This window comes from Coregonus lavaretus (genome assembly GCF_964263955.1).
Source record: "Coregonus lavaretus genome assembly, chromosome: 4".
Taxonomy (NCBI): Eukaryota; Metazoa; Chordata; class Actinopteri; order Salmoniformes; family Salmonidae; genus Coregonus; species Coregonus lavaretus.
In genome coordinates, this window is record NC_139991.1 from 54381059 (window position 1) to 54396384 (window position 15326).

The window sequence follows — 15326 nt, forward strand, 5'->3', positions numbered from 1 at the left end:
ACCTTAATGTGCTTCTTCTTGAGCCACTCCTTTGTTGCCTTGGCCGTGTGTTTTGGGTCATTGTCATGCTGGAATACCCATCCACGACCCATTTTCAATGACCTGGCTGAGGGAAGGAGGTTCTCACCCAAGATTTGACGGAACATGACCCCGTCCATCGTCCCTTTGATGCGGTGAAGTTGTCCTGTCCCCTTAGCAGAAAAACATAGTAATGTTTCCACCTCCATGTTTGATGGTGGGGATGGTGTTCTTGGGGTTATAGGCAGCATTCCTCCTCCTCCAGTTGAGTTGAGTTGATGCCAAAGAGCTCGATTTTGGTCTCATCTGACCACAACACTTTCACCCAGTTCTCCTCTGAACCATTCAGATGTTCATTGGCAAACTTCAGACGGGCCTGTATATGTGCTTTCTTGAGCAGGGGGACCTTGCGGGCGCTGCAGGATTTCAATTCTTCACGGCGTATTGTGTTACCAATTGTTTTCTTGGTGACTATGGTCCCAGCTGCCTTGAGATCATTGACAAGATCTTCCCGTGTAGTTCTGGGCTGATTCCTCACCGTTCTCATGATCATTGCAACTCCACGAGGTGAGATCTTGCATGGAGCCCCAGGCCGAGGGAAATTGACAGTTATTTTGTGTTTCTTCCATTTACGAATAATCGCACCAACTGTTGTCACCTTCTCACCAAGCTGCTTGGCGATGGTCTTGTAGCCCATTCCAGCCTTGTGTAGGTCTACAATCTTGTCCCTGACATCCTTGGAGAGCTCTTTGGTCTTGGCCATGGTGGAGAGTTTGGAATCTGATTGATTGATTGCTTCTGTGGACAGGTGTCTTTTATACAGGTAACAAACTGAGATTAGGAGCACTCCCTTTAAGAGTGTGCTCCTAATCTCAGCTCGTTACCTGTATAAAAGATACCTGGGAGCCAGAAATCTTTCTGATTGAGAGCGGGTCAAATACTTATTTCCCTCATTAAAATGCAAATCAATTTATAACATTTCTGACATCTGTTTTTATGGATTATTTTGTTGTTATTCTGTCTCTCACTGTTCAAATAAACCTACCATTAAAATTATAGACTGATCATGTCTTTGTCAGTGGGCAAACCTACAAAATCAGCAGGGGATCAAATACTTTTTTCCCTCACTGTATGTATGGGGGACAGAGGAAGGGTTAGTCGTAAAAAATATGTCAAACCCTATTATTCCACTTTGACATTAGAGTATTTTGTGTAGTTTGTTGACAAAAAATTATAATTAAATCCATTTTAATCCCACTTTGTAACAAAATGTGAAGAAATCCAAGGGGTCTAAATACTTTTGAAAGGCACTGTATATCCTACTACCAGTCACTTTTTATGTATAAACCTACCTCAACCATGCCAGTACCCCTGCACAAGGTACTGGCACTGACCTGTATATACTTGCATTCTCATGTTTCTTCAACCTATATCGTACTTCTTGTGTGGGTTTTTTACTTTCATAAAAAATATATATTTTCTGTATCAGGGATCGGCAACTAGCTTTGTAGGCCTGTGGATCAACATTTTTTGTGGGGAGCCCAGTCGGGGTCTCAACTTACTTTTGAGAGTTAGAATAGTAGGATACACAACGTGCAATTTCGAGTTTTGGTTGTGCATCAGCAGTTTCTCTTGTTTTGTCAGTCACTGACATCCACTCAGTTAGCCCATGTCAGCTAACATTTTTTAGATTGGTAAGTTAGTCTAGCCAGCTATCTCAACCTATAGTAATCATGGTCGAATTATCGACCGGGGGGGCCCATTGATTGTGTTAGTCACTCTCACTCAGATATCATATAAAAAACTGGAAACATTTCTCTCTTTTACTGCTGCTCTTTAATAATTTTTTTATGTTTGTATTTAATGTAATTATTTTAGTATTCTTTCTTAAAATTGCAGTGTTGGTTAAGGGCTTGTAAGTAAGCATTTCACTGTAAGGTCTACACCTGTTGTATTCGGCGCATGTAGCAAATAAAATGTGATTTGATTTGACCCTATGGAAAAATGTGTATAATTGCAGGAAATTAGGTGTAAAACTGCACGTTTCTCTCCGCCCCATGGCAAAAGAAGTACAATTGCATGAAATTAGTTAGAAAATTGCAAAATCCTCTCTGTGCCCCATAGCAAAATGTGTAAAATTGCAGCAAACTTGATTTAAAACAACATTTTCTCTACGCCCCATGGCATAATGTGTAGAATTGCAGGAAATTAACTCAAAAACTTCAATTTTTTCTCTCTGCTGTCAAGAGGGGGCCGCTAAAATGTTTTGCTCGCAACAAAATTTCCCTTAGGGCCCCCAAAAGGCTTGGGCCAGCTCTGACTGGATGTGAGTATGCAGACCCGCGAGCCACTGTGGCCCCTCATGATGAGTTCAGTCTTTTTGTGGCCCCCACCCCCATCAAAGTTGCCCATCCCTATATTATTATCATCATCATTATTATCACTGCATTGTTGGAAAGCGCGCTCAAGGTAAGAATTCACTGTACTGTTTTACACCTGTTGTATCATGTGCACTTGGCATTTAAACTTTGAAACTTGAACTATATCTCCCCTTCAAGACAGCACTGTACACTGTTTCAACATGAGGACAGAGACGATGGTGATGACACTGAGAGAGATAAGGAAAGGGGCTGGAGGGAGATGACAGAGGGACGGAGTAAAACAATCTGAAGAGAAAACATTGAAGAGTGAAAGGAAAAGAGTGACAAAGGGACAGACAGACAGACAGACAGGCAGACACACAGAGACAGACAGACAGACAGACAGGCAGGCAGGCAGGCAGGCAGGCAGGCAGGCAGGCAGGCAGGCAGGCAGGCAGGCAGGCAGGCAGGCAGGCAGGCAGGCAGGCAGGCAGGCAGGCAGGCAGGCAGGGATTGACCCATGGTAGCAGTATGGCAGAGAGATATCACTGGGCTGTTTCAGTTAATCCCTATTTTGGTGCTTCATCTGCATTTGATCCTCTGTATGAATGTAATTATACAATATTTAATCAGCCGTTTCATTTCCAAGTGACTTTTAATCATCCTGGCAGCACACAACAGCAACATCACAATGACATAAATCAGACGGGGACTGGAGCAGAGAGGATGATCCTTAATAGTTCACTAGAGAAATGGAGCTCTGTTGGGGACTCGGTTGGACTAGTTGTGGGTCATTAACGACTGATTATCATCACCAATTAACAGCTCCACCAGTCAGCATACAGTGTAACACAGAGACAGAAGAACATTTCACTGTGCATGGGAATGTTGCCTCCCACTGGTTGAAGAATGATCCCTGTGTCAGCTAGTTGATGGATATTGGAGAGCTGACAGTAGAATAGACTACAGTGTCAGGCAATGAGATGATGAAATGCTCCAGCAATGGAGGCAGAGTGATACATAATATACTGTATGTCAAAACATGGTGTCAAGTTACGTTGTGGTTCTACATATGTCTATATGTATCTGGAGGCTATTCATTCCAAAGACAAGTTTTAGTATTAGACAAATATCATGCGGTTTTTGTTAACAGTAATCAACAAATCATCAGGAGTGCATAGTGAAGCCACATCAATTACATTTATTTTAACTACATTTATTTAAGAGGCTCAATTTAATCCTTAGAATTTGTTTACCATTCTAAACCCCCATATGGAATATTGAGTTGCACCCCTAATATTGAGTTGCACCCCCTTCTGCACTCAGAACGTCCTCAATTCGTCAGGGCATGGACACTACAAGGTTCAAAAGCATTCCACAGGGATGCTGGCATATGTTGACTCCAATACTTCTCACAGTTGTGTCAAGTTGGCTGGATGTCCTTTGGGTGGTGGACCATTCTTGATACACACAGGAAATTGTTGAGCGTGAAAAACCCAGCAGCGTTGCAGTTCTTGACTGACTCAAACCGGTGCGCCTGGCACAGACCATACCTTGTTCAAAAGGTACTTACATCTTTTGTCTTGCCCATTCACCCTCTGAATGGCACACATACACAATCCATGTCTCAATTGTCTCAAGGCTTAAAAATCATTTTTTAACCTTTCTCCTATCCTTCATCTACACTCATTGAAGTGGATTTTAACAAGTGACATCAATAATGTATCATAGCTTTCACCTGCATTCAACTGGTCAGTCTCTCATGGAAAGAGCAGGTGTTCCTAATGTTTTGTACACTCAGTGTATATTCTACTGAATGATATTTACATTTAAGTCATTTAGCAGACGCTCTTATCCAGAGCGACATACAAATTGGATCAGAACTCCTACTGTGAGACTCTTTGTGAATACAGGCCCTGATCTGGGTCTGGGTAGAAATGCTCGTTACAACAGAGTGCCTCGTGACTTGTCGTCAGGGCAATGAGACCCCGTTTCCCGGGTAACCCTGAAGACCAAAACAAACGTGCGTTTCTAAAAACAGAGTTTCTCAGATTGACTTTGATTCATTAAGGCTCCGACGGGCAAGAGGTAACACTCTGCTGCCCCGAACACACACTTCTAAAATCATCAGTTCTGATTGTGTTACACACACACACACACACACAAGCTCCCCTAGATCCCTGCGAGAGTTTAGTTTGTAATCTCAAAATTGTTTTTCTTATACTTTCACAGCCTCAAACACAATCTAAGGATTTGAAATAGGCAAAAAAATAAGGGATGTTATTCTGTTAAGAGCCAATCATTGGAAATTAGAAAGATAAGATAATGAAAAAACTACAGAAGGCCTTTTTTTAAACAACACAAATACTGTTAGAGAACAACAAGCTATAAATGCGGGGCAAGTGAACATTATTTAATTTCTGATTGAAACTAGTAAGAAAACAGAATCTTAATCAAATTCACAGTCTTGTAGCTCCCTGTTTTAGGGGATGGGGGAGCGGAGAAATGGAAGGGGGGCGGGAGTGGAAGGGGTTGAATAAGACAGAATAAAAAATTTCTACACCACCACACCCAAGGGGTCAGCTGACTCTGCTCAGGAAATGATATGTATGGAGGAGAGGACATGATGCATCATCAACTGTCTTTAAACAGCACACACTACACTAACGCTCACACACACACACACAAACAGACACCCGCACACATGCACGCAAAGATATGTGTACACACACATACACAATCACACACAGACAGCTAGCCCATGCACGCAATGCAGGTTAACAGAAGATAAAACCTCAGTAAACAGTTGCTAGACAGCTGAAAAGTAATATCTGAGGTGTCTTCCCCTCTGAAATAAACAAAAAAGCCACATATCCTTCTCTGCCCCTCCACCTCCTCTCCGTCCTCCTCCTCTTCCCTCCTCTTCTTGCTCTGAGCTGAGTGTGTGGTGTAGGTATCCCTGCATCATTTCAAAGTATGTCCTCTGTGTCTCTCTCCGTCCAGCCTGTCCATCTCTCTCTGCTGTATCCGAGGTTTGTCTTCACTGGTTTGTCTTCACTAGTCTATCTTCTGGATGGATAGGGTGGTGTTGAAGTAGATAGCCTCTGGCTGTGTGCACACTGAGTGGGGTGTGAGGGAGAAATGGGGAGGTAAGCTGTGGGGTGTGAGAGTTGTGGACTACCCCTTCAGGTGCTAGGCAACCAGAAAACAACAACAAACTCCTCTCATCCTTATCATATATTCAAGGAAAAAATATTGCTACATTTTGAAAGTAGTTTTATATTTAATGCATTATTTATTCACTCCATGCGTAAACATGGGCTAATGAACTAATCCGTCTATGGAGAAACTAAGTTTTCTTTTATTATTCTCATGTGTGCTCCAGCTCCCAGCATGCTCTACACATCAATAAGGAAGTCTGCCATTTTACTGCCTCTCAGCCAGAGTAGGGATGCAGGTCTCATTGATCAGCCGTCTGCTGATTGTTTAACCTTGAGAGACGGTGATTAGAAACTCTAGGGGACAGGAACATGGGATAGAAAAAGTAATGCTGGTCATGTCATCTCATTGGATATATACATTTTGGCGGTGGAAAATAGGGAGGTATGGAGAGAAAGAGGTGGGGCGAGAGGGAGAGAACATGTGAGGAGGGAGAAAGAAAAAGAGCTATCGCGCCTGCCTGTAATTTCAATGTAAAGCACAAATCACATATTCAAATTGTCATGTGTATGCCAGATGTAGCTCACTCATTAGTTATAATGTCTAATCCCGAGGCGTGCAATGTGATTTGCTCTATTTGTATTAATAAGGCTTTCCCCATTTTTCGCTGAGAAACAGAGCAAAAATAATTGCTTGAGAGTGGGGAGAGATAACAACCATGGTGTCGCAGAATCTCCAAACTACTGCGCTTCAATCTCTATAATACCACCACCCCCCCCCCCCCCCCCCCCCCCACACACACACACACACACACACACACACACACACACGTACACCCTTGTGTCAAATTTTCAGCAGGGGTAATATACTATAATTAGGGTAATTATGTCAGCATAGTAATTATGGTTACTTAGCATTTTTGAAATACGTTATATTTCTCTCGTTGTAATTCAAACATGATACCCTCACTCTACAAACATGCAATATTTGTTCTTTAGAAAGCAATGGGGTAGCTCATTAGGGCTAAGGAACGCATGGAGGGAGGATCACACAGCCACACAAAAGAGACTGCCAATTTACTTAGCCTCTCTCCATAAAGCATTCAGTTCTCTCTTCTATTATTGAAAACCTCTGAATACATGCACACATCTGATTGGGCTTTGTTTACTTTATGTAAATTGTTCAGTCTTACACAGTCAACATGAGACAAATTAAAGAGAAGAGGGAGAGAGAGGAAGAGAGAGAAACAGAAAAATAGAGAGAGAGGTTACAAGCCATTGAAACATTTCTAATACTCCAGGGCATCTCAAATCAAATCAAATCAAATTTTATTGGTCACATGCGCCGAATACAACAGGTGCAGACATTACAGTGAAATGCTTACTTACAGCCCTTAACCAACAGTGCATTTATTTTAAACAAAAAAAGTAAGAATAAAACAACAACAAAAAAGTGTTGAGAAAAAAAGAGCAGAAGTAAAATAAAGTGACAGTAGGGAGGCTATATATACAGTAAAATAAAGTGACAGTAGGGAGGCTATATATACAGGGGGGTACCGTTGCATAGTCAATGTGCGGGGGCACTGGCTAGTTGAGGTAGTTGAGGTAATATGTACATGTGGGTAGAGTTAAAGTGACTATGCATAAATACTTAACAGAGTAGCAGCAGCGTAAAAAGGATGGGGTGGGGGGGCAGTGCAAATAGTCCGGGTAGCCATGATTAGCTGTTCAGGAGTCTTATGGCTTGGGGGTAGAAGCTGTTGAGAAGTCTTTTGGACCTAGACTTGGCACTCCGGTACCGCTTGCCGTGCGGTAGCAGAGAGAACAGTCTATGACTAGGGTGGCTGGAGTCTTTGACAATTTTGAGGGCCTTCCTCTGACACCGCCTGGTATAGAGGTCCTGGATGGCAGGGAGCTTTGCCCCAGTGATGTACTGGGCCGTACGCACTACCCTCTGTAGTGCCTTGCGGTCAGAGGCCAAGCAGTTGCCTTACCAGGCGGTGATGCAACCAGTCAGGATGCTCTCGATGGTGCAGCTGTAGAATTTTTTGAGGATCTGAGGACCCATGCCAAATCTTTTTAGTCTCCTGAGGGGGAATAGGCTTTGTCGTGCCCTCTTCACGACTGTCTTGGTGTGTTTGGACCATGATAGTTCGTTGGTGATGTGGACACCAAGGAACTTGAAGCTCTCAACCTGTTCCACTACAGCCCCGTCGATGCAGAATGGGGGCGTGCTCAGTCCTCTTTTTTTTCCTGTAGTCCACAATCATCTCCTTTGTCTTGGTCACGTTGAGGGAGAGGTTGTTGTCCTGGCACCACACGGCCAGATCTCTGACCTCCTCCCTATAGGCTGTCTCATCGTTGTCGGTGATCAGGCCTACCACTGTTGTGTCGTCGGCAAACTTAATGATGGTGTTGGAGTCGTGCCTGGCCATGCAGTCATGGGTGAACAGAGAGTACAGGAGGGGACTGAGCACGCACCCCTGAGGGGCCCCCGTGTTGAGGATCAGTGTGGCAGATGTGTTGTTACCTACCCTTACCACCTGGGGGCGGCCCGTCAGGAAGTCCAGGATCCAGTTGCAGAGGGAGGTGTTTAGTCCCAGGATCCTTAGCTTAGTGATGAGCTTAGAGGGCACTATGGTGTTGAATGCTGAGCTGTAGTCAATGAATAGCATTCTCACGTAGGTGTTCCTCTTGTCCAGGTGGGAAAGGGCAGTGTGGAGTGCGATAGAGAGCACAATTAAGTAGAATATAAGCTGTTGGGCTGAGTTTTATTGAATCGGGTTCATCTCACTTGGCCACAGCTATATGTCTGATTTGATAAGAGGAACACAATAAGATGGGCCAATAAAGTGGAAGAGGAGCAGGAAGTGTCTCAGAGTAACAAATCACCAAGTTCAGATGTCTGTCTACATGGATTTATTACATTTGGGCCAGTTTCCTGTCCTCAGATGGGCTCTTACCATTGCAGACAATGCTGCACAATCCATGTTCAGAGCCGTTTTCATTGATATTAGGATTTCTAGCTTATCATCAGCGTCTACAATGCTGTATTTTTAAATATGTCTGAAAATAATCTTATACTCCGTTGGATCAGTGGTTATTGGTGTGAAGGAAAATGGCAGAACAAACATGTTGTCACCATTGGTTAACAACAACCCATTAGATACCAACATACAGTACCATTAGGCAGGTAGGCTAGCGGTTAAGGTTGCTGGTTCAAATCGCAGTGCTGATTCGGTGAACAATCTTCCGATGTGCCCTTGAGCAAGGCACTTAACCCTAATTGATCCTGTAAGTCGCTCTGGATAAGAGCATCTGCTAAATGACTAAAATGTAAATGAGACTGCAGTGATAAGCAACTGCTTGCTAAGGTTACAGTTAGGTTTAGAACAAGGGTTAGGGTGTAGCAGTGTTGTTAGAGAGGGGTAAAGCGTTTTGTTTGGGCGCCAGGCAGGTATTTGCACTGCCAATATGAGAAGAGTAGGAGAGGAAAAAGTACCGCTACCAGACACACACACACACACACCAGCAGAAGAGACTACCTAGATTGTAGCCTGTTTGCCAGATATCCATTGGAGGTAATGGATAAGACACACCATACAAATCACAGCACTGGTGTAAACCAACCAATAATACCTCATACAGTAAAAATTATTAGAGCAACTCAGAGCCAACTTTTTGAAGCAACAGACATACAATAATATGTATTCATTCCCAGAGTGAGGAGTGAATGTGTGCATGAATGTGTGTGTGTTTGTAGTCCCACCCCCCCCCCCCCCCCCCCAAAAAAAAAAAAGGCCTAGGCCAATTCATTCACAATAGTTCCATAATAAAATCAATCAATTCAGTTCAAATGACACTCAAAAATAATAAACAATCATCTCAAAGGCACACTCCCTTGAACACAAATGTCAATGTGACCTGCAGTGCAATAATAGTTCCCCAGCTTCAGTGTAAAGAAAATGGTATTGGCTGGCTTCTTCTGGCTTACAGTTGCACTCATACGTCTGTCACATACTTTTTTTTTTTCTTTCTTTTTTTTTAGGGGGTAGATCAGCTTTAATATTGCAGATAGATTGTAACTTCCATTAATGTAATTGTCTGCATCACTTCCAATCCCCATATGTTTTTTTCTTTTTCTTGCATATATATATATATATATATATATATATATATATATATATATACACATACATACATACATACATATATATATACACATACATACATACATACATATATATATACATACACACATACATACGCATATACATACATATATATATATATATACAAATAACATTATATTGGTAGCAAGAATTTTATCTAATCATTTTAATTGAAAAATTCTAAGTTTTGAATCCGGCGTCGTTTTGCGTATCAGTTCATAAACACTATGCCATGGAATCGGTACGTCAAAAATCTCTTCCCAACTATTTTGCAATCTATATGGGACGGCTGTCAATCTTTTGGTCCTTAAATGAAACTGGTACACTTTTTTATTTATCACAATTTTCTTTGGTTTGTTTGTTTGTTTCACAAAAGCTTCGCAACAGTGTTGCTAATAATCCATGAGATCAAAGGAATGAGCGGTTCTAAACACGTTGGGAGTAGGGTGGTAACACCGGCAATCTGATTTAGAACTTTCATAATCTAAGCATGGTGAAAATAAACAAGGCTTCTGCAATGAGTTGCACACACATTGAAAACTGCTGCGCCGACCGAGAGCTCACACAGACAGGTAGGAGAGCTGTATTTACTTCCTCCTACCTGACAGCTGGTGCACTCTTAAAGTGGTAGTGCACAGTGAAGGCTCCATGCAGGATTCCACCACACTCCTCCCCCCATGAAAAATAAAGCCTGTAGAAACGAAGAGGATACAAGCTTTGGCAGGTTATCTTCATACTATGCAAAACCAGGGAACACCTCGTCATCAGAGTCCTCCAAGAAGAGTTCCTGCAGGTGTTGCTTTTGCCTGCGATCCAGCTCTTCTGCTAGCAGGGCTTTAGGTCAACAGCATGTACCGTCCTGGCATCTTCCCCCGTGTCCACCAAAGAAACCAAGTAGTTCACCAGGCCCAACTGCTGCACCACACGGTAAGGACCTTTCCATCTCGAAGCCAGCTTCGCTGTGAACTGTTTGGCCGCCTTTGACAGATGATGAGAATGGACCCAGACACGAGACTGGGCTGGGTAACACACATCTCATCTATGTTTGTCATAGTTTCTGCACTGTCGCTGCTTGGCTTTGATTCTGCTGGCCTCCACTCTGGCTAGCAAGGTATGGTGGTGGTGGACTGCATCAAAGGCTGGGCAGTCAGGTGAAACGTTGGAACTTTGCAAGACTCTGTCCATCGGGCCTTTTAGTGGTCTTCCCAGATGGAGTTCGGCAGGACTGACCACAGAAGTCTCCTGGACTAATATGACCACTCTATGGAAAGATGAGACTCTCATAAACATGATACTGTTCTCCATTTTGCTTAACAACCCCCACAACCCCTACTGAACTCGCCTGAAGTCGGTAACGCTGATGTGCAATCTTCTGTCTGTAGCGTCCGAACCGTTTGGGCTACAAACCCCACTATGGAAAGGGGAGACTCTCACGAACACGATGATGTTCTCCGTTTTGCTCTATGATCCCACAATTATGACACAAGATTCGTCTGAAGGTAATCCATATAAATGAATGGAAGAATGGAGGTAGTTTTGTGGCAACAAAAATAAGGAATGAAATATATGTAAAAAACAACAACAATATCTCCTGAGTTTACTTATATCTCCTAGATATAGAAAAGACACTTCAAATCCTTATTCCTTATGATTAATTTTTTTACTGTATTTTTTGCCATCTCTGAATGTGTTGTTCAACGCATTGTTGTGTATATGGCTGCATTTCAACTAGGCCGACATTTTTGTACATTTTGTATGTAGGACCAGTACCTTGTGTAGCTAAACTAAAACAAGTAGGCACACTTTCACTCTGTTATCATTCATTTGCATTACACAGTCATTGTTACATTACACAATCAGGCTACTGTAAAAGTAATGTCAATACTATGAAAATGACACATACCCTAATTTTTCGCCCTCTCCCTGCTCTCTTGCTACAGCGTGTGTGTGTGTATGTGTGTGCGTGCGTGCTTGTGTGTTTGTTGCTCTCTTATTCGCGGCAGATTGAAATTAGCTACTGCCATGAAGGAAACTTCACATCAGCTTTGGCTATAGAATATGCACTTAGTTTGATTTAGTTTGCTCTCCCATACAGGAAATATTGCACACCTGGAGAAGTGGCGGCTTGGTTACGCTCATTGCATAGTGTCACAAATTCAACAGAAATGTAGCATATAGTTCTAATTATTTACGTTTAAGCTATGAAGCCTGTAAGAATATTTGATAAGCTAGTGGTGCTCATCCTGTCCAGCTGATTTGTGCGTGTTGGTAGACACAAATTATGTGTAGGACTACTGCAGCTATGGCTGCATTTAAGATACACATGCCATAGTGGGGTGCATATCTTTCTTGTGTTATTATGTAAAGCGACGGTTGTGGATGTGTACGGCTACATTTCAAATACATTTTTGTACATTTGAATAGTAGTAGGACCAATATATATTGTGTTATTAGGGCTCTAAAGCAATACTAGTTGTGTCCCCAAATGGATTTTAAATGCCCCCTCAGGCATGTCATCCTGGAGCCGGGCCTGGTGAAGGCACTGTACAGGGTTTCACCACAAGGAAAAGGGTTAAGGTTAGGGTTAGGGTAAGGGTTAAGTTTAGGGTTAGGATAAGGGTTAAGGTTAGGGTTAGAGCTAGGGTTAGGGTTAGTAGATAGTTAGTTGAAACGTTACTGATAATCTGTAGAGAATCTACAGACGGACTATCCAAATAAAGTTTCCTACGCACGCCTTTCCTACACTCTCAGTAGGTGGTATTCAGACTTACCTTATACATGTGCGTAACGGGCTTTACAGGCATGGTTCCCTTGTGAGCACTGAATACATTTAATTTTTTAAAAAATAACTATGAAGCCACTAAATAAGATCTGGTGCAACCAATTACCATCAGAAGTCACATAATTAGTTAAATAAAGTCCACCTGTGTGCAATCCAAGCGTCACATGATCTGTCACATGATCTCAGTATATATACACCTGTTCTAAAAGGCCCCAGAGTCTGCAACACCACTAAGCAAGGGGCACCACCAAGCAAGCGGCACGATTAAGACCAAGGAGCTCTCCAAACAGGTCAGGGACAAAGTTGTGGAGAAGTACAGATCAGGGTTGGGTTATAAAACCTTATCCAAAACTTTGAACATCCCACAGAGCACCATTAAATCCATTATTAAAAATGGAAAGAATATGGCACCACAACAAACCTGCCAAGAGAGGGCCGCCCACCAAAACTCACGGACCAAGCAAGGAGGGCATTAATCAGAGAGGCAACAAAGAGACCAAAGATAACCCTGAAGGAGCTGCAAAGCTCCACAGTGGAGATTGGAGTATCTGTCCATAGGACCACTTTAAGCTGTACACTCCACAGAGCTGGGCTTTACGGAAAAGTGGCCAGAAAAAAGCCATTGCTTAAAGAAAAAAATAAGCAAACACGTTTGGTGTTCGCCGAAAGGCATGTGGGAGACTCCCCAAACATATGGAAGAAGGTACGCTGGTCAGATGAGACTAAAATGTAGCTTTTTGGCCTTCAAGGAAAATGTCTGGCGCAAACCCAACACCTCTCATCACATTTTTTACATTTTAGTAGACGCTCTTATCCAGAGCGACTTACAGTTAGTGAGTGCATACATATATATTTTTTTTTCATACTGGCTCCCCGTGGGAAACGAACCCACAACCCTGGCATTGCAAACACCATGCTCTACCAACTGAGCTACACGAGAACACCATCCCCACAGTGAAGCATGGTGGTGGCAGCATCATGCTGTGGGGATGTTTTTCATCGGCAGGGACTGGGAAACTGGTCAGAATTGAAGGAATGATGGATGGCGCTAAATACAGGGAAATTCTTGAGGGAAACCTGTTTCAGTCTTCCAGAGATTTGAGACTGGGACGGAGGTTCACCTCCCAGCAGGACAATGACCCTAAGCATACTGCTAAAGCAACACTCGAGTGGTTTAAGGGGAAACATTTACATGTCTTGGAATGGCCTAGTCAAAGCCCAGACCTCAATCCAATTGAGAATCTGTGGTATGACTTAAAGATTGCTGTACACCAGCGGACCCCATCCAACTTGAAGGAGCTGGAGCAGTTTTGTCTTGAAGAATGGGCAAAAATCCCAGTGGCTAGATGTGCCAAGCTTATTGAGACATACCCCAAGAGACTTGCAGCTGTAATAGCTGCAAAAGGTGGCTCTACAAAGTATTGACTTTGGGGGGGTGAATAGTTATGCACGCTCAAGTTTTCTGTTTTTTGTGTCTTATTTCTTGTTTGTTTCACAATAAAAAATGGTAGTGGTAGACATGTTGTGGTAGACATGTTGTGTAAATCAAATGATACAAACCCCCCAAAAATAAAAAAATACCAGGGGGGGTGTATACTTTTGCAAGCTATTGTATTTTTCTCCTTTTCAGCACCAATTTGTAAATACAAAAATACTATATTATTTAGGGTTAGGTATTGATGAATAATTTTAAAAACACACTAAATTTATTGGTGAATCAAAAATACAGTGGTTGGTTTCATCCTGAAAGTTGGCATATTCAATTGGTCAATCCATGAACTATTGGAAAGTGAGAAAAGTGGGGTTGAACAGCAGTCCTATAAATCTACCCTAATAATCCTCACTAATTATGGAACTGTGATGAATACTATCCAGTTGTCGTAAACCATGCCAGGCTCCAGGTTTAAACTCCTACATATGGTCTGCATTCCATAACAATTCAAATAGACTTGTAATATGTTAGCCTAATATGAACAACCACACAAACGTGACAGTGGAAAGAAAGGTAAACTAGGGGTGGTAGGGTTAGGGGAAGATTGAGACTGTGGTCCTCTGTAGCTCAGCTGGTAGAGCACGGCGCTTGTAACGCCAAGGTAGTGGGTTCGATCCCCGGGACCACCCAAACACACAAAAAAAAAAAAATTATGCACGCATGACTGTAAGTCGCTTTGGATAAAAGCGTCTGCTAAATGGCATATTATATTATAAGATAATAAAGAAGGAAAATATATATTTAAAATAGTATATATATTTAAAAATATATATATATGGGGGATTGGAAATGATGCAGACAATTACGTTGATAGAAACCACAATCTATCTGCAATATTAAAGCTTATCTACCCCCCCACCCCCCAATTTTGTTTTTACATAAACAAAGAAAGGTAAACTAACAATGTAATGTAATGATGCAAAATGTAAGGAAACACTAAAGTGACAGTTATAAATGTTTGTGGGTATAACTGACGGTAGCTACCGATAGTGGCTACTATTTAACACAATACAAATTATAAAAAAATACAGTGAAAAGTCTGGACATATACAGTAAGTTCAGAAAGTATTCACACCCCTTGATTTTTTACATTTTGTTGTGTGTATAACTGATGGTGGCTGCCAATAGTGGCTAATATTTAACACAATACAAACTGTAAAAACTACAGTGAAATGTATGTACTGTGCCTTCAGTAAGTATTCAAACCCCACATTTTGTTGTGTTACAAAGTGGAATTAAAATGAATTTCATTGTAATTTTTTTGGTCAACGATCTACACAAAATACTCTGTAATGTCAAAGTGGAAGAAAAATTCTAAAATGTGTAAAAACCAACAACACAAAA